Raw genomic sequence first — 22,617 nt, 5'->3', positions numbered from 1 at the left:
ACCAGCTCCGAGGTAGTCTCTGTGTACCGAGAGGGAATGTGTCGGGTTTGTGAAGGCAGTGCGGGTCATGTTGCTCGGTTGGCCTAGAACTTCTTATGCTCTCAAAGGAGGCCTTCGAATGACACGTGCCAGGCCCCTGCATTTTTCGGACCCGCCTATAATATTTGAGACATTTATTGCACTGCTATGGTTTCTACGTTAGAAATTGCAGATCTGCAAGGTGACAGATGAAATCATGCCCAGAAGCGGCATGAGAAATCCTATGTGATCTCTTTGCGACATGCGTAGGCCTTGTGCGGACGAGGGTGAGGCAGGCCCAGCCACCTACTTCTGGTTGCCGAGTGCCCGACCGTGTTTTGGCTCCCAGCAAAGAGCCAAGCACTGGGTGTAGAATGAATTTTCAGTAGTGACTTTTGCATGTGATCATAATATGGGTAACCTAGGGGGTCAGAAGAGTACACTAGTTACTTTTGCATGTGATCATAAAGCGGCGTTAAATTGGGAGTTTCAAAAATAAGACCCATAAAACTAGTCGGGAGAAATTGGGTGAGAAATAAATAACAATAAATAGTTAAGATAAATGCAATGAAAATCATTTTAAACCAATTTTCCATAAATTTCATGGGTTGCCAACATATAAGCCGAGTGCTATCATACGGCACACGGATTATGTACTGTATAAGCCGAGTGTTATCTTAGGGAACACGGCTTATATACTGTATAAGCCGAGTGCTATCCCGTGGCACACGGCTTATAGGATGCTCTCTGACGGCACCGTCAGCTACCTCCGTTATAGACACGTGGCAGATGTCTTTGCTGAGTGCCAGCTGGAAGCCGAGTGCTTTTTCCTGTAGATATCGCGTGCTCACTATAAGCCGAGGGCTTTTTTTTCTACACTCAGCTTATAGATGGCTATAAGCCGAGTCCTTTGCATTTGCCGGGTGCTTTTTTGCCTTGACACGGCTTAGATGCATATAAGCCGAGTACCCAAAATATAGCTCTCGGCTTATAGCCTAACACATGGGGAAACGGAAATTTCATGTAGTGTGAGGTCCAGCCATGGAGGTGGCGATGGTGGAGTGGTGGCCATGGTTCGGATCGGCTGTGGCGAGCACCATTTTCCTATGGTCCATGGTGCAGAACCACATCCCGGATGCCCTCCGCCTCAACCTCGCCGCTTTGGCCGCCAAGCTCACCGCCTACTTCAACCCTTACCTCCAGATCACCATCTCGGAGAACGGCGCCCAGCGCTGGAAGCGAAGCGAACTCTTCCTCGCCGTCGAGGCCTACCTGAGCGACGCATGTGCCCGTCGCGCGCGCAGGCTCAAAGCCGAGCTCGGCAAGGACAGCAAGAACATCCAGGTCTCCATCGACGACCACGAGGGAGTCACCGATGACTTCTCCGGCGCCACGCTCTGGTGGCACGCCTCCAAGCAGCGACCCAATGCCAATGTCATCAGTTTGTACCCTGGCGAGGACGAGAAGCGCTTCTACCGGGTCACCTTCCATAAGCGACACCACGACCTCGTCGTCGATTCTTACCTGCCTTTCGTCCTCGGCGAGGGCCGCACCATCATCATCAAGAACCGCCAGCGCCTCCTGTTCACCAACAAAGCCAGCGGCAGCTCGAGCCCTTACGGGGCCAGGACCGCCTGGAGCCATGTACCGTTCGAGCACCCGGCGACCTTCGACACCCTTGCCATGGACCCCAAACAGAAGGAGGACGTCATCGACGACCTCATGGCATTCCAAGAGAGCAAGGAGTACTACGCTAAGGTCGGCAAGGCGTGGAAGCGCGGGTACCTCCTTTACGGCCCGCCCGGCACCGGCAAGTCCACTATGATAGCCGCCATGGCCAACTTCCTCGACTACGACGTCTACGACCTCGAGCTCACGGCCATCAACAACAACACCGAGTTGCGAAAGCTCTTCATCGAGACGACGGGCAAGTCCATCATCGTCATAGAGGACATTGACTGCTCCGCCGACCTCACCGGAAAACGCCGCAAGGACAAGAAGGCCTCTCGCGACAAGGACTCCGATGGAAACGACAAACCCAAGTACCAATCGAGCCAGAGAAGGATGACGCGACCAAGGTGACGCTCTCTGGCCTGCTCAACTTCATCGACGGGCTGTGGTCTGCGTGCGGCGGTGAGCGGATCATCATCTTCACCACCAACTACAAGGAGAAGCTGGACCCCGCACTGATCCGGCGGGGCAGGATGGACAAGCACATTGAGATGTCTTACTGCCGCTTTGAGAGCTTCAAGATACTCGCCAAGAACTACCTGGATGTGGTGGAGCACGAGCTGTTTGGGGAGATTCAGCAGCTGCTTGAGGAGACCGACATGTCGCCCGCTGACGTGGCAGAGAACCTGATGCCCTTGTCCAAGAAGAAAAAGAGGGACCCTGATGTGTGCTTGGCAGGCCTCATCGAGGTGCTCAAGCAGGCCAAAGAAGACGCGACGGTCGCCAAGGCGAAGGAGGAAGAGGTGGCCAAGGAGGCTGAAGCGAAGAAAGCCAAGGAGAAAGAGGAGGCTGAAGTGAAGAAAGCCAAGGAGAAAGAGGAAGGGAAGGACAAAACATCAGAGGAAGCCATTGGAGACAACATGCAAGCTGACAAGATACAGGAGTAGAGTGAGTGAGCATGTTCACTACATGCTCCGTGACCAAAAGATGCAGTGTTGGTTCAGATACGACATATATCACTCAACTGAAATAAAATACGGAAATGTTAACGCCCACACGTGTGGGCGTTTGCACATCGCCCACACGCCTCCATCACCATTCATTTTGCCACGTATGAATAGATGACATCAGCAGAAATTTTTTTGGTTTTCGGCTTAAAAATGTTGTATCTCCTAGATAAAAAAGCGAACTAAAAATCCGTTTTCACCATTAAATCCGTCTCAACGAGATCTTCAAAACTAGACCCCATGTTGATATGTTTCGACGAAATTTTTTTTGCCAGAAGTTGCCACAATGTTTACACTGCAGTTGCCATAGGGCTTAAACTAAAGTTGCCATGTGGCAATTTTAGTTTGTAGATCATGGCAATTTTAGTATTTTGATGATGGCAACTTCAGTAATTTGACCATGAAAATTATTTTTTGTATGAACCATGGCAATTTTACGTGCATGTATCATGACAATTTTAGTTTATGGTTCATGGCAAGTCTAGTTTCTTAATTCCCCGTTTTATAAATATCAAAATTTACTTTTAAATGTAGAAGAAAATAGCTGAAACATATCATGGCAACTTCAGTGTAAACATCATGGCAATTCATATGCAATAGACATGGCAACTTTTAATCAAAAAAAATTTCATCAAAACATATCAACATGGGATCTAGTTTCGAATATCTCATCGCGAGAGATTTAATGGTGAAAACGGATTTTCAATCGGATTTTTCGTTTAAGAGATAAAACATTTTAAAAACTGAAAATCCAAAAAGATTCCTGCATGCATGCATGCGATGACATGGCAATCTGTTTACATTAGAGACATGTGGTGCGTCTCCCTTCCTGCCACACGTGTGACAGTTAGCGCGACCCATAAAATAATGTAGCTTCCTTTTCTCATTTGCTAATTCACACATGAAGCGGCTGTTGTAATGTTGCTATAGGTAGAGTATAAATAGTACTCCTACAATACATAATCCCAACACTCTGTATTTGTAAATGCAGAACGAAACTAAGCTTGGTTTGCATAAATATGCATTTCTTCATTTCTCTACGAAAGACAGCAATCTGCCAGAAGTTGAATTTACACATGGCTTGACGAGATGACCTGACCAGATCCCATGAGCGCAGGGCTTCACTGGTTTGGAGAAGGAACCGTGCCCTTATCCAAACCTTCATCTCTCTCATGCACACACTTCGTCGAATCAGCCAAGAACTGAACAAGCATGAACTCAAAAAGGGAACCATGGAACCAATAAAGTGATTTTAGGGGAACAAAGATTCACCCACAAAGATGCCAGCAATGCTCTCAGTCATCCATAACCAGAAGTCCCCAAACGATTTAAGTAAACATGGATAAAATGTTTAAGATATTTTCAACACAGATGTGCACTAGTTATCATCAGGCAATTATGACAAGGTTAATATACAGACAGACGAACAACATCATCTCCCTACATTGTATACACAAATATAATCATTCAGCCAGCATGTGCAAAAATCTACATCCAGGTTCTACACAATGTCCACAAAGGATTGGTGCGCAGACCTGAGATGGCCATAACACTCCTCGCTGCTCCTGAAGTTCGCCAAGCATGCCCAGCAAATGTGGCTGCCGCACCTGCACTCGACATGGTTGCAACCCTCAGATTTCTCGATCGTGTACCCACACGAAGGGCAGTTCTTCACATTCACCTTCCCTCTGCGCCATTCAAGCAGCGTCGCGTCTGGGTCTTCCTTGTATTGCTTGTAAGCCTCGCAGGACATGAAAGGATGATACTCGACATGGCACTTGGTGCAGATCTCGACATAGCAAGCCCCGCAGACAAAAGGCTTGGTCTCTGCATCTGGAGCTGCCACTTGGTAGATGGATTGGCAATCAGGTGTCGAGCAGAAGCGATACATTCCTGCTCTAGATGTAACAAATGCCCTCAACGAAGCTCTGAATAGGTCCTCCAGCTTCTCATTAGACACCAGGTGCTTCAAATCAACTATGAGGAAGGGCTTCTTGCACCCAGTTTTCAGGCAGCAAACAGGGAAGCCATCATGAGATTTCATGGCAGATTCACACTGATCCACTAAGCAAGCCCGACAAAATATGTGCCCACATGATTCAAGCTCAAAAGGGTCTTCAGTCTCACACAAGCAAATAGGGCATGCATCCTGCGCCAGCTCACTGTCATCCACCCTTTCCTTATCCTTACTTCCTCCAACACTCCCAGACGGAAGTTGAACCAGGGCATTCTGTTTAACAGAGGTTATCAGCTCAGAGATCATCCCTTCAACCCTTCGCTTATCCTCTTTACTGCCCCAAACTTTAAGTAGATGTCGCTGTTTATTTAACTCAACATTTACTGCAGGCATTTCTTTCTTAAATCCTTCCAGATCAACTCCAAAGTTCTCTACTGTTTTCTTCATCATGTCTGGAGGGAGGTTATGGCCACGAAGACTAATTTCCAGGGGCATCTTCTCAAGGAGCTCTGTAAGTGCGTGCACCAATTTTGTCTCTGCTGTAGCTATCTGATCTTGGTGCCCAAAGACTTTAATATTCAGACTTTGTCTGTCGTACAGAATGTAAGTACCAGTTTCTTGTTCAATAGATTTCAAATGTGCTACACCATCATGGGACAAAAGTAGCTGAACTGCACTTATTGTCAGGTCAGGGTGGTTTATAGTGTTGCCTTTCATCAAAATCTCAAGAGGCCTTCTCAAATCAGCTATTGTTTTTGTGGCATTTGCAGTGAGCTTTAACCGGAAAATACCATTATCAGTCTTTTCGAAATTGTAAACCACACCTGCATGAAATGGAAAACTGGTTACATCTTCAATCTCACCATAGATATAAGCTTAAGCTTTTTGCAGTCTCAAACAATCACACAAACAATATAAATTCGGAAACGAAGCTACATAAGATTAGCAGCATAACACTTGTGATTTAGACTTTTCAAGGAGAGGAAGGGGATATCCCTATTTACCAATGTTACAGATTCTTGGATGTGTACCTTGGCTGCAGTCTTGCAAGTGATCACACACATACATGTGTAAACTAGTGTATCTACCAACAAACTCTTGTGGTGATTCTTGAAAATAAATCACATCTGAGCATAAATAACACATACTCCTGAATTTAACAACAACCAAAAAAAAAGTTGCATACCAACAGGAAAACCAAAAATATTGTATGTACGCATACTACCCCCAATCAAGATTACTTGCCATTTTTAGCCCCTGAAAACAAACAAGGGTCAGTTCTGCCAGTTTTCACCTCTAAAGGGGAGATGGTCATTTAATTGAGGAGTTGTAAACATGACATATTAGTGATGCATTATCATTTCTTATTTTTATGGAGCAAACACACATGATAGGCTCAACAGCTGGCGTTGAGTTGTTAGAGCTCAATGCCAACATATATGGTGTTGAACCGTGGCCTCCTTTCTTTGACCCACGGGTGAATTAAAAAAGTGAGTGTTGGCTTGTTATATAACGAGCTGCAGTGCTTGGCCTAGAAAGATTCTTCCATACCCAGTAGCAGCGTTCATCCTTTACTCTCTTTTTTTCTCTTTTTTTATTCATGCACGTACAGGTTTAACTTATTTGCAAGCTTCTGCTCCAAGATGGCAATCACTGATGCCTACTTTGCTATTTCACCTTGTGCTACCGGGAAAATCACATGTGGTGGATGGCTTGAGGCAGGCAAAAATGACAACGACGAAGGTAGCGCAGTTCAGCGCCATGCACTCTGGCGTTGAACACAAACAGCTCAACCCCGGGGTGTATGGCGTTGAACGTGTTTGTTCCACAAAAGTGCTAAGTTTTTTCAAATACCAAAGTGTATGGCCTTGACATAGCCAAGTTCAACACCAAGGAGACTGGCGCTGAGTGGAAGGGTCAGATTTGGTAAAGCAAAAAAAGACTAGGATTATTTTCGGCTTTACTTTTAATTATTTCTGTCAATTCTCACGTTTAACATTGGTCCATGGAAACATAGTAGAGGGAGTTCATTTAAAGGAGGCGGAATCAGCATACTAATTTTACATGAAGCAACATGATTTGCAAGGTGCCAGCAGTTGTGGAAGCTCAAATAGTGCAGATAAGTCTTATAATCATGTCTGGAAGAGAAATTTGAGTTTGCTGTGCCCAAGTAAAGTTAACCATTTTATTTGGAGACTAGCAACGCAAATGAATATTCGAAGGAGAGGCGATATGCGCAATCCCTTATGGAGATGACAAAATGAAGATGGTGACTACCTCTTAAATTGGAAAAAAAAAACTGTGAAAATGTGTTGGCATGTGGTGCTCCTCGAAGAAGAAAAGCTGAATCTCTTGAAGTGCATCTCAGCTAAAGAAACTGTTAAATTTATTTTGGAAAAGAGGCAGTGCGGTTATGAAGCTTGCCACTTTCACGTATTTAGTGGTCTGACCACAATAAGGTAACACAGAAGACACTGTCGAACCAGTCTCTGACTTCCAATTGAGATTTGCAACATGCATTACTGAATCCTTAGAACACCACCAGAATGTGAAAGTGAATATACCCAGATTTGTGAGCTCCGGAAAACCACCTGTTCTGGAGTGGTTAAAGGTAAACTTTGATGCTTATCTGTCAAACTGTTCATGCTGGTGATAGGGGATTTGCTGTCCGGGATCATCCAGGGGCTTTAATTGCTGCCGGTGAAGGAAGACTGTCACATGTGGACTTGGAAGCTCAAGCAATGCAGCATGATGTTCATCATGTCACCTCCTTAGGCATGGGCTGAGTTGTCCTGGAGACCGACTGCCTAGAGCTTAAACAAGCTTTGTCTAACACTCATTATGATTTGTCAACATCTGGTGCTCTAGTAAAAGACCTTAACGAGTATGTTACTGCTCTCGTTTGATGTGTACTGTACAGAATTTATTCATCATAAAAGTAACGACTTCACATCTTTTTACAGCCTTGGGGTGTGATCAGGGTCTAGATGATCGTGTAATTTGGACGGACCATTTTCATGGTGATGTTTGGGGTGTGGTGGCCAGAAATTTAGCCGTGTGCCAAATTTAATGGAATCTATGTGTTCCATTTTAAAAAAAAAAGCAAAGAAAACACATGATTCAAACAATAGAACAGCAAAGAAATTTAAGCAGGCAGGAAATGAGGAATGCAAGCACACCTTTCTGGCTTCGGAAGCTCTCAAGCAGAGAATTAACTTCCTGGCTGATAACATTGTAAACATGTAGTGGGCAGGACAGAGTACTATGAAATACATGCTTGCACCGTATCATCTGCCAAGGTTGACAACAAGGAAGAAAGCTTCCTTCAAGATGGTCCAGCGCTCTTGCAGCCTCTCGATGAAGACTTCCATCAAAAGTTATAGTTGCTCTCATCATTGAATTGTTTTCCTCTGGAGGGAAGACTTCAACACGGAAATTTTGTCCAGGAATCTTGTTTGGCATGAACGAAGAAATTTCTCTAATCAGCGCTTCTTCACATGCAGAAACAGAAGGGCCAACTATGGGTGCTTCCCTGAGCCTGAGCAAACGGGTCCCAAATGCATGCCCCCTGCTTGGGTTACATGGCCATGATAGTCTAGCTCTTACTGCAGGAAATGGTAATCCTCGATTATCAGAAGAACATACTGGAACCACTTTTAATGAGGAACCATGAAATTCTATTCCGTTCAATTTTAACACAGCGTCTTCAGCATCTTCAGGTTTGAGGAATGTAAACTTCCCCCATTTAGTTTCATCTGAGGCTATCCGAAAGTTCCCAGCTGATTTATGAAAATTAGCGACACCAGAGGTCAGACTGCCCACCAAAAAAATAAGCTCCTTGTCATTGATACCATGGGCATTTTGATGGAGAACCTCTACTGTTAGATACCTCTTCCCAAGTTCCAAATGCTTGATTTCAGCACCTGAGCCAAACAATGCAAGAGGAGAACTGCCAGGCCTCCCAGGAAATAATCTTCTCTCGAGGCACTCATTCCTCAACATCTTAGCTTCACACTCCAAAGCACCGTTAACAATACAAAAGACCTTTTCTATGTCCTGCCTTGTAGCAAATAACACAACTTCATTGTTTTTGAAGTTAATTTCGACTGTTATTCGGTCATCCCTGCATTCTTCCTTGAGATGTGAGATAATCCTGTGTTGATTTTGGCCATATTTGCCACAAAATCTTCGCAGCAAATTATTACCAAGCCCACTAATCACTTTTATCTGCAGTTTATGTTTCTCCAGTTGATGAATGAAGGACATGGAATGAACTGCATACAACGCATCATGATCAACAGCAGTTACACATACCAAATACTGATTTGGGATTGATAAGATTTCTGTAAACACCACCCACTCTGGCTTGCTGCCATAATTGAGCAATGAGCATGAGGGATGAAGGTTCACAGCCTGATCTGTCGAAATCACCTGGTAACCAAACTTTTCATGTCCTAAAAACATAGCAAGATTGCCTGTAAGAGATGATAGAATAATTCTCTTTAGCAGCTTATCATGCATAGAGGAAATCTCAGGATTCCAACACCAATAACTTGGGACAATAATGTTGAGTTCATGCTTTAGACAATTTTCAAGCTCTGATATAGTTTCCTGGCACCTCCTCATGGTCTTGGCGTTGATGCTGTTCTGCCAGCACCACATATTCCTGTTTCCATGCCCATCCTCCCACTTTTTATAAACAGCGAGTAAAGTGAAGAGATCTCCATCTTGGTGACACAATCGGACCTTCTGAAGGTCAGCTTTATGTTTCTCCTCATTAGTGCCCACTCTACAAAATATGCTGCTAGAATTTGCCATAACAGCAGCTAGAATTACACCTTCCCTTCTCAAACCAGAATCAAAGCAATCAAGCATAATTTTACCAAGCCTTGGCTCAATTCCCAATTTGACCAGGTAGCGTCCAGTATCAGTCAGCTCAAACAAATTACATTTACATTTGACAGCACCCAATTGTTCAAGGTTCTTCAAAGCCATATTGATTGCGTCTGGATTTGGGGCATCAACAAACTCAAAATTCTGTGCATCCCTAACACCCAAAGCAAGTATTCTCAGAACAGCAGTGCCAAGATGAACTTTCCGGATTTCAGGTTCTTGATGCACTTCCATCATTCTGAAGTGAGATTCAGAGTAAAGCCTGTAACACTTCCCTGCTCCTGTTCGACCAGCCCGGCCAGCACGTTGACTAGCGGAACTTTGGGAAATCCAATTTACTTTCAGCACATTGAGACCACTGCTAGGCACAAATCTGCTCTCCTTGGCCAGTCCAGGATCAACAACATACTTCACTTCTTTGATGGTCAGTGATGTTTCAGCCATATTCGTGCAGAAGATAACCTTTCTCTTACCGGGATAGCTGTTGAAAACACGACTCTGTTCTACATGGGAAAGCTTTCCATGCATAGGAAGTACCACAGCACTTGCATCGCTGAAGTTTTCACAGGCCCACTCAACTTCCAGTTGAGATGTCAAAAAAGCAAGTATGGCACCCTCTTCTTCATTCTTGTGAATCACACTTACCACCCTTACAACATCATTGACATAAGCAGCAGTAGCAAAAGCATCATTCAGAGAGTTCGGTACAGTATTGAAGGAAGCATCCACTGATACATCTGGGATATATTTAATTTCAATAGGAAAATTTCGCCCTTTAACATGGAATGTTTGACAGCCATAAAAGTATTCAGCTAGTCTATTAGCATCAGCAGTGGCAGACATTATAATGAGTCGCAAATCCACCCTATCAAGCAGCTTCTTCTTTACCAAAGCTAAGAGAAGATCGGTGTTCAAGCTTCTTTCATGAGCTTCATCAACAATAATGTATGAAACGCCATCCAGGCCCATATCATTCATGCAGTGATGTAAAAGATAACTATCTGTGCCAAATATGATCTTCGAACTGAAGCCCCGAGAACCGGAAAAGGTTGGACATGACGACACAAAATTGTCTGCATAGCAGCCATTGCTTTCTTCATCTACTCTACGTGCCAACGTTATAGCAGCAATTTTTCGAGGTTGGGTACAGACAATTGAACTGTTGGCAGCAAGACCTGAGTCGGCAAGATACTGAACCAATTGTGTGCTTTTCCCAGAACCAGTTTCCCCAATTAAGATTATAACCTGTAGAAAACAAAGATCCATAACTTAAAACACAAATTTTATGTCATTATTCATGATTTAGAAAAATAATAAACAAGTCAAACCAGATGGGGGGGAAATTGTGGGTAAAGCGCAACGCTGACTACTGAATATTAGACCTGACTACATGATCAAAATGTTGGTACCTCAATGGCAAAAATGCACCTCATAACCTTGTAATGAAGATCATTAGGTGCAGTTCCATTGGAAAAGCTAGAGCAAGAATATTCTGCCAATACATACCGATATTTAAAATCACAAGAGATAACTCAGACTAACTTAACCTACATAAGCAAAGTTAAAACTCAGCACATTGCAAAATTATTATATATACTCCCTCCATTCCTAAATATAAGTCTTTTTAGATATTTCTATATGGACTACATACAGATATATATAGACATATTTTAGAGTGTAGATTCACTCATTTTGGTCTGTATGTTGTCCATATTGGAATCTCTAAAAAGACTTATATTTAGGAACGGAGGGAGTACACAACAGAACTCCATACACTGCTTTTCCACTATGGTTCTAACTTCTAAGCATAAAAGTCTGGCTCACACTGCATTGTAGATTTGCAAACATCACAAATATAACTGCAAAGAACTCGTAAAACTCGCCTGGTTAGCGAATATGTGATTGAGAATTTTTCTACGGTATGCATAGATTGGTAGTCCCTCGTTGAGCGTCTGCACTCGCGCAGCATCATGGTGTGCACCCTCGCAAAATCCACATCATCACCTTCCACAATCCCAAACAGATCAACCCCCTCCTCCTCCTCGTCCACCTCCTCCTCTTCATCCGTCCCACTTAGCATCGCACGACGTATCGACGTCATTGCTGCTTTATACTCGGCAATTTTAGCGTCTAACATATCCTTGTCAGCCTCCAGCGTTTTCCTCTGGAGATTGAGCTGATCGAAGTCGCGGAGGTTACTGCGGCGGACGCGCAGGCGGTGCTTGACAGACTGGACGGAGGCTGCGAGTTGAGATGAGCGGGCGGCTAAACGGGAAACGAGGTCGAGGAGGCGGGAGGCGTGGGAGGCGAAGAGCGAGGAGATTAGGGGGAATGCCTTCGCGGCGAGGGCGGCGTCGGGGAGGTACGGGGTGAGGAGGTGGCGACCCTCGAGGCGGAGCGACCAGAGGTCACGCGCGGCAACCGCGGCGGCAGGGAGGGAGCGGAAGAGGAGGCGAGCGGCGTGGCGGCCGGAGGAGAAGACGGAGAGGCTGTCGGGGCGGAGGCCGGCGACGAGCGCGTCGACCTCCGTGGCGGGCGGGGAGGAGAAATCGGGGCCCGCGCGAAGGAGGAGGATCGCGGCGGACTGGGGATGCGACTGGCGGTGCTGCTGTGGGCGGTACGGCGGCAGCGAACCCCGATCCGGCGGGCGGAAGGGGCGGTCGGCGTGAGATCGAGGCATGGCGGCAGCGGAGGGGTTTGCGAAGGTTTTGGTCGGTGGTCGGAATCGGACGGAATGTTTGTCAGGCACCTCAGACTTCACTTTTTTATCTGCTTTGCCAAAAAGCGCAGTCCAGTACCAGTTCACCAAACGGCAGTTGTTTCTAGACCGTGCGATTCGTCCGTGACGCGTGGGATTCGACCCAAAGAGGGCAACAAGGCAGAGTGGAGCCACGCGGCTGGTGGTGGCGATGAAGATGAGGATGAAACTTCACGGTGCAAAGGGTTAGGGTTGAAGGGTGGGAGGTTCTAGGCGACGGAGAAGATGATGGGGACGCAAAAGGGCTAGATAGATGGTAGGAATGACGATACAACCGGCGGTGGTCGCGGTTGGTCGAGGGTGGGGTGGCGAGGTGTGGAGGGGTGGGGGAGACAATGGTTATACTGGTAGGAAGTCGAATCGTTGCAGAAGGCGGGAGCCGTCAACATCAACAACGCGTGTAAGGCCATGTACAGTGAGGAGTGCTTATGCCTCGGTGCTTAGGGAGAGAAAGTAGAGTTATTTCTCTTGAAAACAACTAATTTACAATGCAGAGTGTTTCATACATATAATTAAGTTGGCTTGACATGCAAAGTACTTTGTGGAGTAGGGCAATTTTTTCTACAGGCACCCCCGGTCCACAGGGACTCACTGGGGACGCAGGCTTGAACGCCTCCTACTGTGGAGGCGATCACCCAGGCCCGGTGGCTGATGTCGGGCTAGGAGTAGAAGGACTGTCTTCCACTGTTCCCACCGTGGTCTGTGCGTTGCGATGGTGATGGCTGGCGGTGACTCGGGACATGGATGCTGGGGCGGCGGCCCCGGATGGTGGTCCGTATGATGGCTTTTCAGCAGGCTCCATGACGGCAGCGGTGGCTACATTTCTCGGTCGCCTGGGCGGCGAGGGGTGTAGCGGAGGGTGGTCCGGGCACACTTGTTGCCCAGATCCGGTTCTCGCCATGTTTGGCCTGGGTGCCCCGTGGTGGCATGGGTGAGTTGCCGAGCGAAAGCTCCGTGCTTTGGCACTGGCGACGATGACATATGCGGGTGTTGTTATCTTCTTGAAGACGTCGTCGTGATTCTTCTCTCCGTGTCAGAGTCTCCGGGTGAAAACATTTGTCCACCTCGGGCTCGGCATCGGCGGTGCTCACGTTCCCCTCTTGAGGGCGTTGTCGGGGAGGCTAGGTGTCCTAGGTCATGTCATGGCGGTGTAATCAGGTAATCTTGTGCTACTGTGTCGACAGTATAGTCACGTGCGTTTATGTTGGCCTGTTATATAGGGATCTGCTGTCTCAGAGGACTACCTCACTGCATTGTATCATTCGGTCATGTATCCTAGGTGTTTTTTGCTTTATATATAAAGCGGGACGAGAGTATATTTCGAGAGAAGCAAAACTTTACTTCTACAGCCCTTCCGACCTGGTGCGACATGATCTTAAGAAAAAAATATCAGGATTTTTACTTAGGCACTCACTTTAGCACCTGTGTTGCATAGGGCCTAAGAATGTCTAGATATTGAGTATGCCCATGTAATTTATTAAGTGGTTTTAACTATAAAAATTAGTGTCACCGTTGGTGAATATTATGCATTAGAATTAGGTTTTTGATTTCATCTTTTGCCCCCATTCGTCCCATAATATAAGACGGTTTTACAAGCTAACATAGCTTATGAAAATGTCTTATACTATGGAATAGAGGGAGTATCTATTAATCTTCATAATTACAGCATATATGTGTAAGAATATATGTGAAGTTGGCTAGATATATTTGTTGTGGTGCATAAATCAATCCATTATTATTATTGTTTCATTAAAAGAGAAAACACATCAAGCTAGCTAGCTAGGTAAGTACATACTTCTTTGTAACAAGGATGGGAACCCAAAAGTCCTAGAAGCTATCATTTTCTTGCAAAAATGTTACAACACTGCATAAAGGACCCTAGAAGGTACATAAATAACAACAGGCTCATTCCTATTGCAACTACGAGCCTCAATAGCACGGTAATAACCTAATTGAGTCTTAATGCACACAATTACCTCATTGAAGACTCGGTTGCCAAGGTCTCTGACACATGCCTTGTCGGCTATGGGGAGATTTTTGACGATCAAGAAGATTGGAGCGTAAAAGGGCTAGATGGATGGAGTGCCGACAAAACTGGTGGTGGTGGCGGCTGGTTGAGGGTGGGCTGGCGACGCGAAGAGAAGCCATAGTGACACCAATAATGAGTGGGAGAGACAATGTTCCTTCCATCGTAGGGAGTCGGATAGTTGAAGATTAATGGAGGCGACATCAGCTGTGTAAGAATGTTAAGATGGTCAATATGACCCAAGTAATTTATTAAGTGATTCTAATTATAGCGTTTGGTGTGATGGTTGGTGAATATTATGGATTTGAATTAGGGTTTCAATTTCCTTCTATCTATTATAATCTTCCTATTATGGATGTTAGGTATGTTTTTTGCGATGCATAAATCTATCCATTACTATTTTTTTCTTCAAAAGAGGCAACACATCAAGCTGGCTAGCTAGGTATGGTTCTTCTTTTATTAGTGGAAGTGGTGCATTTCTTTACGAGGGAGAGGCCCATGTCCATCTCGTCTAAGGTCTAAAATTATGAAAAGCCTATCATCTCTTCAACTACCTAATCTGATAAGCTTGAGCATGGTCCAAGGAGTTCTAATAGGGAAATCCTTTGAGCCAGCTCAACATCTACATATTTTAACATGGATAGGAACCCAAAGCTTCTACAAGCTGGCATTTCTTGCAAAATTGTTACTACTATGCATAAAGGACCCTAAAAGAAAAATATATGACAACAAGGGTCCTTTCCTTTTCCAACTAGGACCCCAAATAGCATAGAATAACGTAGTTGAATCCTAATGCACACAACAAACTCACTCGAGACTCGATTGCCATTGTCTCTGACGCATGCCTTGCCAAGGATGGGAGGTTTTAGGCGATCAAGAAGATGATGGGGCATAGAAGGTCTAGATGGATGGCAGGATCAGCGATAAAACTGACGGTAGTGGGGATTGGTTGAGGGTGGGATGGCTATGACGCCAATTGTGGATGGTAGAGACAATGCTTAGACTGGTAGGGAGTCATATAGTTGAATAGGAGAGAGCTACCATCACACATGTAAGATGCTTAGATATTCAGTATGTCCATGTAATTTATTGAGTGATTCTAACCAAAGCATTTAGTGTGATGGTCGGTGAATATCATGGATTAGAATTAGGGTTTTAGTTTCCTATGTTATCTATTAATCTTCATATGTTTGGCATATATGCAAAATAATATATGTGAGGCTAGATAGGTATGTTTGCTGCAATGCATAAATAAATACATTACTATTCTTGTTTCATGAAAAGAGGGATCACATCAAGCTGGCTATCTAGATAAGTACATACTTCTTTTTAACAAGGATATGAACCCTAACTTCCTAGAAACCGACATTTTATTGCAAAATTATTACAACACTGCATAAAGGATCCTGAAAGAAACAACAAGTAGGAGTCTAAGAAGCACAACAATAATGCAATGGGGTCTTAATACACACATCGACCTAACCAAAGACTCAATTGTCACCATCTTCTATGCATGCATTGCCAACGATGGGGAGGTTTTAGGCGGTCGAGAAGATGTCGGGGGAGTAGGAGGGCTAGATGGATATGGTAGGAGCGACAAAAATGCCGGTAGTGATGGCGATTGGTTAAGGGTGGGGTGGCGAGCCGAAGCTAAATGGTCGAGCTAGACAGTTGAAAATGAGGGGAGCCACCATCAGGCGTGTAAGCATGTTTAGATATTCACTATCACCCATGTAATTTGTTAAGTGGTTATATTTAAATCATATAGTGTGAACGTTGATGCTTACTATGGATTACAATTAGATTTTTAAATTCCTCTTATGTCTATTAATCTTCATAATTATGGTGTATATGCGAAAGAATATATGTGAAGCTATCTAGGACTATTTGTTGGAGCACATGAATCAAGCCATTACTATTCTAGTTTTGTAAAAAAAGGCAACACTTATGCGTGCAAGCAGTACTACCGTTGGCCATGGGACGGTACTATCATTTTAAATGGTGCTACCACTTCGGACCAGTGGTACTACCGCTGGGGGGTAGTACCGACCTCCTGCTATTCTCAGTACCTAGGCGGTACTACCCATGACCTGCGGTACTACCACTTCGACATCCGTGGGAGGGTTAAGTGCATGAGTACGGGGAGTTATAACCCCCCATACCCATTAACTTCCTCTCCCCATGACTTCTCCCCTTGCAGGAGACAAGAACTGCCATGGTCGTCGCTCTTGGCACGCCGATTCCGAATTGTATTCCGCATTTCCGTCCACTGGGATCGATCCCAACCATCTCCTCTTGCCATGGACGCCGGTATTGCCCCCGTTTCTTGATCCTATGTGTCACATCCTAGTTAGCCATGCATTAGAGTGTTGCATCATGTTTACTCTTTCATCAGAAACCTGAAATGGGGATGACAGAACCCCCAGTCCCCTCTGAAACCAACTAGGGTTTACTAAAAACTTTTTCAATGAACCTGAAATGCCCTTCTAAAATGCCCATCATTTTTGTCTTGGTTCAGAACCTCTGCCAAAAGTGGTGCACATTTTCCTAGGCCAGCTTAGGGTTTTTGAATTAAATCATAAATATTTGAATTTGGGCATTTAAAATTATATAAAATATTTAAATGCTCAAATATCTCCAAACTAAAATGTTTCATGTTGGAAATAATCCAACTATGGACCAGGAGTAGTTTGGTGATTTTAGGAGTTGCCTAAGTATTTTATTTAATTCAACAAAGTTGCAGAAGTATTAAAAAAACAGAAAACAGAAAGAAAGGGAAAAACTTACCTGGCGCCTGCTCCCGGCCCACCTGCCGGCCCAGCCCAGCGCCGCTCCAGCGAGCTGCTTGCCAGCCAGGCAGGCAGGCAGGTGCCCGACGGCGACCACAGCGCGCGCCACGCACCTGCTCGCCGCCTTGCCGCTCCCCGCGCCCGGTGACGTCGTGGATCAGCCTCCCTCGCTCCCCCGAACCCCCCAGACACCCCCTCTCCTCTCCAGCTCCTCCCCCTCGCGCTCCCCCGCCATGGCCGACGCCACCATCGCCGTGCCTTCGTCGTAGCCGTGCTCCCCGCCGCCCGTGCGTCCTCTCGTCGTGTCCAGGAGCTCCGCCGCTGTCCACTTCATCGAGCAGCCGAGCCCCGAGCGCTCGCAACGCCCGAGTCCACCGCAACGACCTCGCCCGAACCGCCGTCGCCGGAGATCCCCTTCAACGCCGTCGTCGCTCCGGTCCATCTCCGGCCACACCAAGGGCTTCGTCGCACTCACTCTGAGCTTAGCCATCTTCCCCTCCCTTCCGTTCTTGCTCCCGAGCTATGTAGCGACCTCCCGGAGCTCAACCGCACCCACCGCCGTGGAGCTCGTCGCCGACGTGCTCCCGATCACCCTCCGGCCACAAACTGGTGTCCATCATGCTCACCGTGTCACTTAGCACCTAGCTAGCCACTCCCCGAGCCTCACCGACCCCTCTAGCGTCAAGTTCGTCTTCGGCCGAACCCCGGTGGCTGCCAAAGTCGTCGCCAGCGCCAACTCCGGCCACCCTGACCCCAACGGACTCCACCAAGAGCTGCGGCTCGACCTCAGCTCCTCTCCGGTGGCCTCCGCGGCTCGTTTGGTTGCCGGAACGACAAAAATCACTTCCGCCGCCGCGTCGGGCTCGCCGGCGGCTAAACGCCGGTGCAGCCGACCCGGGTTTGACCACGGGTGGGCCCTGGTTGACTCCCCTGAGTCGATGACAGGTGGGGCCCAGCCCTGTTAATTAAACAGGTTTAGTTTTAACTAAACTTTAATTAATCTAATCACACTGACACGCGGGACCCACTGTCAGGTTTGACCCGGACGTGTTCCGTTGACCTGCTGACGTCACACTGACGTCAGGCTGACGCAATAACTGATTTTCTGGAATTAATCTAATATAGGAAATTCCAGAATATAGTTTAAACTTCAAAAATTCATAACTTTTATTCTGTAACTCCAAATCAGACAAATTATATATGAAAAATGATCAGAAAAATCCAATCTATCCATCTGTACTATTTTCATGCATGATTAAACAAGTTAACCTGATGTTTAATGCAGAACAAGGAAAAGCACTTTAAAAGGCCATGTTTGAGTTTGAAATTTGAATCTTTGATTCAAATTGGTTCAAACCCTTCTGGTCTTAGTTGCATTAGCCCAACACACTCATATTGCTATGTTTCATGCATGCATCATATTGTTGCACATTGTTTGGTGATGGTTGTGTATCGGTGTTCTTTGCGGCAGGATCTGCCTCCGAGGAGTATCGTGATTACCCTAACGAAGAACCGTATCAGTGCATCGAACCATCAGGCAAGCAACCAACCATTTGATCATATCGATACAATCCCATGTTCTCGCTCCTGCTCTCTTTTACTGCATTAAGACAACGCGTTTCAAACTGCTGTGTGCTACGGTAGTTGAACCCACTTCCTCTGCATGACCTGTCATTGCCACAGTAACTAGATGAAACCCACTAGCATGTGTAGGAGTTGATTGAGCCATATGTATGTGTTGTTCCTACCTTGCTATGCCTGCTATGCTTAGAGTCGTGTCAGGTCTGGTTCATCTGGGTGATGGGCTAGAGTGAAATGATTATGTCGGTAATAAGAGTGGTGTGGTGAACACGATTTGGTAAAGGTATCGATGAGAGGCCATGTAGGAGTACATGGTGGGTTGTTTCATTGAAGCCGACCTTAAGCACTGAGATCTGTATGTGTGATTTAAGATACAGCTACTACCATGCATTGGGCCCTGAAATATGACCCCGCTCGACTTCTTATTCACCCTAGCTCTCTGTCCAGGAGTTGCAAGTAGTTTCTGGTGTTTGTAGCCTACTGGAGGCCGTGGACAGCGCTGACCGTAGGGGTGGGCTGTGATGCGGTAGGTACGTGGCCGGTGTACCGAATACCCGTTAGGTATCTCGGGAACCCTGTTCACATCGTTCGGGGCCGTATGGGAAACCTCGGCCGGACTCCCTGCGGATGGAACCTGGATAGGCGATAAACCTGGACTAGAGGCTTAGGTGTTTAGGTAGGTCGTGGTCTACACCCACGTCGGCTTTCGCTTGAAGTCTGCCGAGCACATGTCGTGTGCAGACGCTAAGTGGTGGAAACATGTATGAAGAAGTACACCCCTGCAGGGTTATCATGATCTATTCGAATAGCCGCGTCCGCGGTAAAGGACTACTTGGTTGCCTATACAGTTCATAGACAAGTAAATGGAAACTACTAAAAGCCTCAAGATAAGTGTGAGTGCCGAGGATGGCTCTTCCGTAGGAAGACGGAGGTGGATCCTCGGTAGTGTATTGAAGTGGTGAGTAGTGGACTCGTGTGCGCAAAACCATTTCAAGTTGGAGTCTCGTAGGTTAGCCTAGCCAAGAGTCAAAGCTGGCTTGCTGCAATAACTCCACCAACCCTTCTTGATAATATGCATGTATGTAGGATCTGATGTAAGTCTTGCTGAGTACCTTTGTACTCATGTTGCTATAATTTACATTTTTTACAGAAGACGCTGCAACCCCTTCTGATGGGTTCTACGTAGACGTTGACATCAATGAGTAGGCTAAGGCCCAGGTGGTGATCCTGAGCTTGTGAAGGACCACGTAGTATAGCTAGGCTTTCCAAGCCTCTTTTATTTTTCTAGTTGTCTGTACTCAGACAAGTTACTTCCGCTGCTGGTTTGTATGACTGTATGACTTGAATGCTGGGTCGTGTGACCCGTACCTTTGTGTATGTTATGTATGGCTCTCTGAGCCTTAAATAAAGTACTTGTGTCGTAGAGTCATGTTGTGATGCCTTGTTGTATTTGCACATATCGAGCATATTGTGTGTATGATTGAAATGCTTGGTATGTGTGGGATCTGACTATCTAGTTGTTTATCTTTAGTAGCCTCTCTTACCGGGAAATGTCTCCTAGTGTTACCGCTGAGCCATGGTAGCTTGCTACTGCTCTGGAACACTTAGGCTGGCCGGCATGTGTCCTTCTTCGTTCCGGTGTCTGTCCCTTCGGGGAAATGTCACGCATTGAGTACCGGAGTCCTGTTAGCCCGCTACAGCCCGGTTTACCGGAGTCCTGCTAGCCCAGTGCTACAGCCCGGACCCACTTGCTGATGACCGACACGTTCGAAGCTGGGTCATGGATGCCTGTCCCTGTAAGTCTGTGCGACTTTGGGTTTACGACTAGTCATGTCAGCCCGGGCTCCTTATCATATGGATGCTAGCGACACTATCATATACGTGAGCCAAAAGGCGCAAACGGTCCCGGGCAAAGGTAAGGCGACACCCGTGGGATACCGTGCGTGAGGCCGCAAAGTGATATGAGGTGTTACCGGCTAGATCGATGTGACATCGAGTCGGGGTCCTGACAGCGTTGGCATCAGAGCCGGACTGCCTGTAGGTTCTCCAAGCCAAACTGGTCGATGTTGAGTCTAGAAATTCTTTAGTTATATGTAGGGGAATTGTTTGTGGGTTGGAACGTAAGGCTCTTTTTACTCCTTTATCTTATGACATTCTGATCTGAGTCAGTCTATTCTTCCACCGGGGGTTAAGGAATTAGGATCTATCTCTCTATCAGGATCACGTGTTACTAATCAGTAGTACCTTATAAGGTTTGATGGATACAAGCCTAGTTCAGTTCTACTACCACATTATGTTGTTAGGAATGGTCTCAGAACTTTGATATGATGATGTTGAGTGTGTATGAAATCCTTTGTCAAATGTCTCAAATCCTTCTTGAGCATTTACAGCTGTTATGCTGCCGAAATTTTGCTAGAAATTCTAATGCCTTTGCATTATGATTGTGCTTTCAGATGGCCACTCGCGACCTCAATCAAGTGGTTCGCCTGACTCGATGCCTAGATGTACCCGGCCATACTGCCATGTTGGTCAGGGTAATGACTGAGGCTGGATACCGTTGGTATCCTGAGTACACGGTCGAAGAGCAATTCCGAGACTTTAATCAAAGCCAGTATCTCTGCACTGTCAGGATATTTCCATCTTATCCTGGGTCCACCGAGCCCCTTCACTGCTCCTATGGACTCGGGGTTACTATTGAGATGGCTGTGCAGGACGCCGCCTACTCTATGATGACCATCATGCGAGTCAGATCTGGTCTATTTCGGGACTCTGATTTCCGGTATATGCCAGGATCACTTCCGGGAGCACAAGGGTATCTCCAGGCTATCTATGCTGACCCCACCCAGGAGGATTCACGGACTCGCACCACTGCTGAGATGCTCGAGGATAAGGACCGTGAAAATCGGGCCTTGAGGTTAGAGCTCTTCAATACCCGTGCTGACCACTGGGCCACATTGACTCGGTTTGCACCGGCGGTGCAAGCTGGATATTCGGATATGCGCGATCTCTATCCTGTGAGATCTGCTTTGCCAGACGTGATGGGTTGGCGTGATGTAGGAGGCATCACCCCACCTCGCGGTCCCCGCAGGCCACCGTCTGTTGGTCCAAGACCTCATCCTAGCCCCTATGGTCCACAAGCTCCGCGAGATCGTCTGTTTCCGGATGATCATGTTGAGCTTCCAGGCTATGGAGGTGACTTCTACGAGGACTACTACGGATCGGTCTGAGTTAGTGGTAGTATCACTAGTTCGTGTTAGCTGTGTCGTCTATCGTCCTGCGTGACTCGTGGGATATGACCTAGTTTGTATCGCCTTCCGGAGGTGTAGAAAAATAATGTATAGGAGCTTGGAATGCCTCCGATGAGATGTAATCCTCTTTTCACCGTAATAGTACTTTGTTTGGTCTTGTACTAAACCCTGTATGGTGTGTATGACGATGGAATAAAGAAGCAGTTTCTGTATCTACCATGTCATACGGATGATCATCTTGCATTCCGAGTTATTCCTTACATTTTGTATCCTATGTCGGAATTTTATCATTCTGACTAAATCATTGTCTTGTTTACCTAGGATGGTCAACACGCGCACTAACCCTGCTCCTCAAGAGCAGGCCGAAGGCAGTGAAGTCAGGAATGCAAATCTGCCTCATCCTCCTTCCCTAGCCGAGGTTATGATGGAAGCCGAAAGAAACAAGCGGGAGACCAACCGTTTGTTGGAGCGTATTGAACAGAACACGGCACACCATCAGAGGACTAACGTGGTGTCACTCAGTGATTTCATCAAGTTACATCCACCCACGTTCCACCACTCCGTCGAGCCTCTCGACGCTGATGACTGGCTTCGCAGTATTCTCCACAAGCTGCGTTCCGCGCTGGTAGCTGAGGCTGACAAGGTCACCTTTGCTGCATATCATCTTGA

The 22,617-nt window shown here is 46.3% G+C and overlaps 2 pseudogenes; one reads left to right on the top strand and one right to left on the bottom strand.

Moving 5' to 3' along the window:
- The first annotated feature begins 1,059 nt into the window (after positions 1-1,059).
- On the top strand, positions 1,060-2,636 carry LOC123115776 (AAA-ATPase ASD, mitochondrial-like; annotated as a pseudogene).
- Positions 2,637-4,023: 1,387 nt separating this feature from the next.
- On the bottom strand, positions 4,024-12,306 carry LOC123110615 (ATP-dependent RNA helicase DEAH12, chloroplastic-like; annotated as a pseudogene).
- Between the last annotated feature and the right edge of the window lie 10,311 nt (positions 12,307-22,617).

The sequence above is a fragment of the Triticum aestivum genome, chromosome 5B (genome assembly GCF_018294505.1).
Source record: "Triticum aestivum cultivar Chinese Spring chromosome 5B, IWGSC CS RefSeq v2.1, whole genome shotgun sequence".
Taxonomy (NCBI): domain Eukaryota; kingdom Viridiplantae; phylum Streptophyta; class Magnoliopsida; order Poales; family Poaceae; genus Triticum; species Triticum aestivum.
The sequence above is the reverse complement of the archived record's forward strand: the minus strand, read 5'-3'. Positions and strand labels throughout refer to the sequence as shown.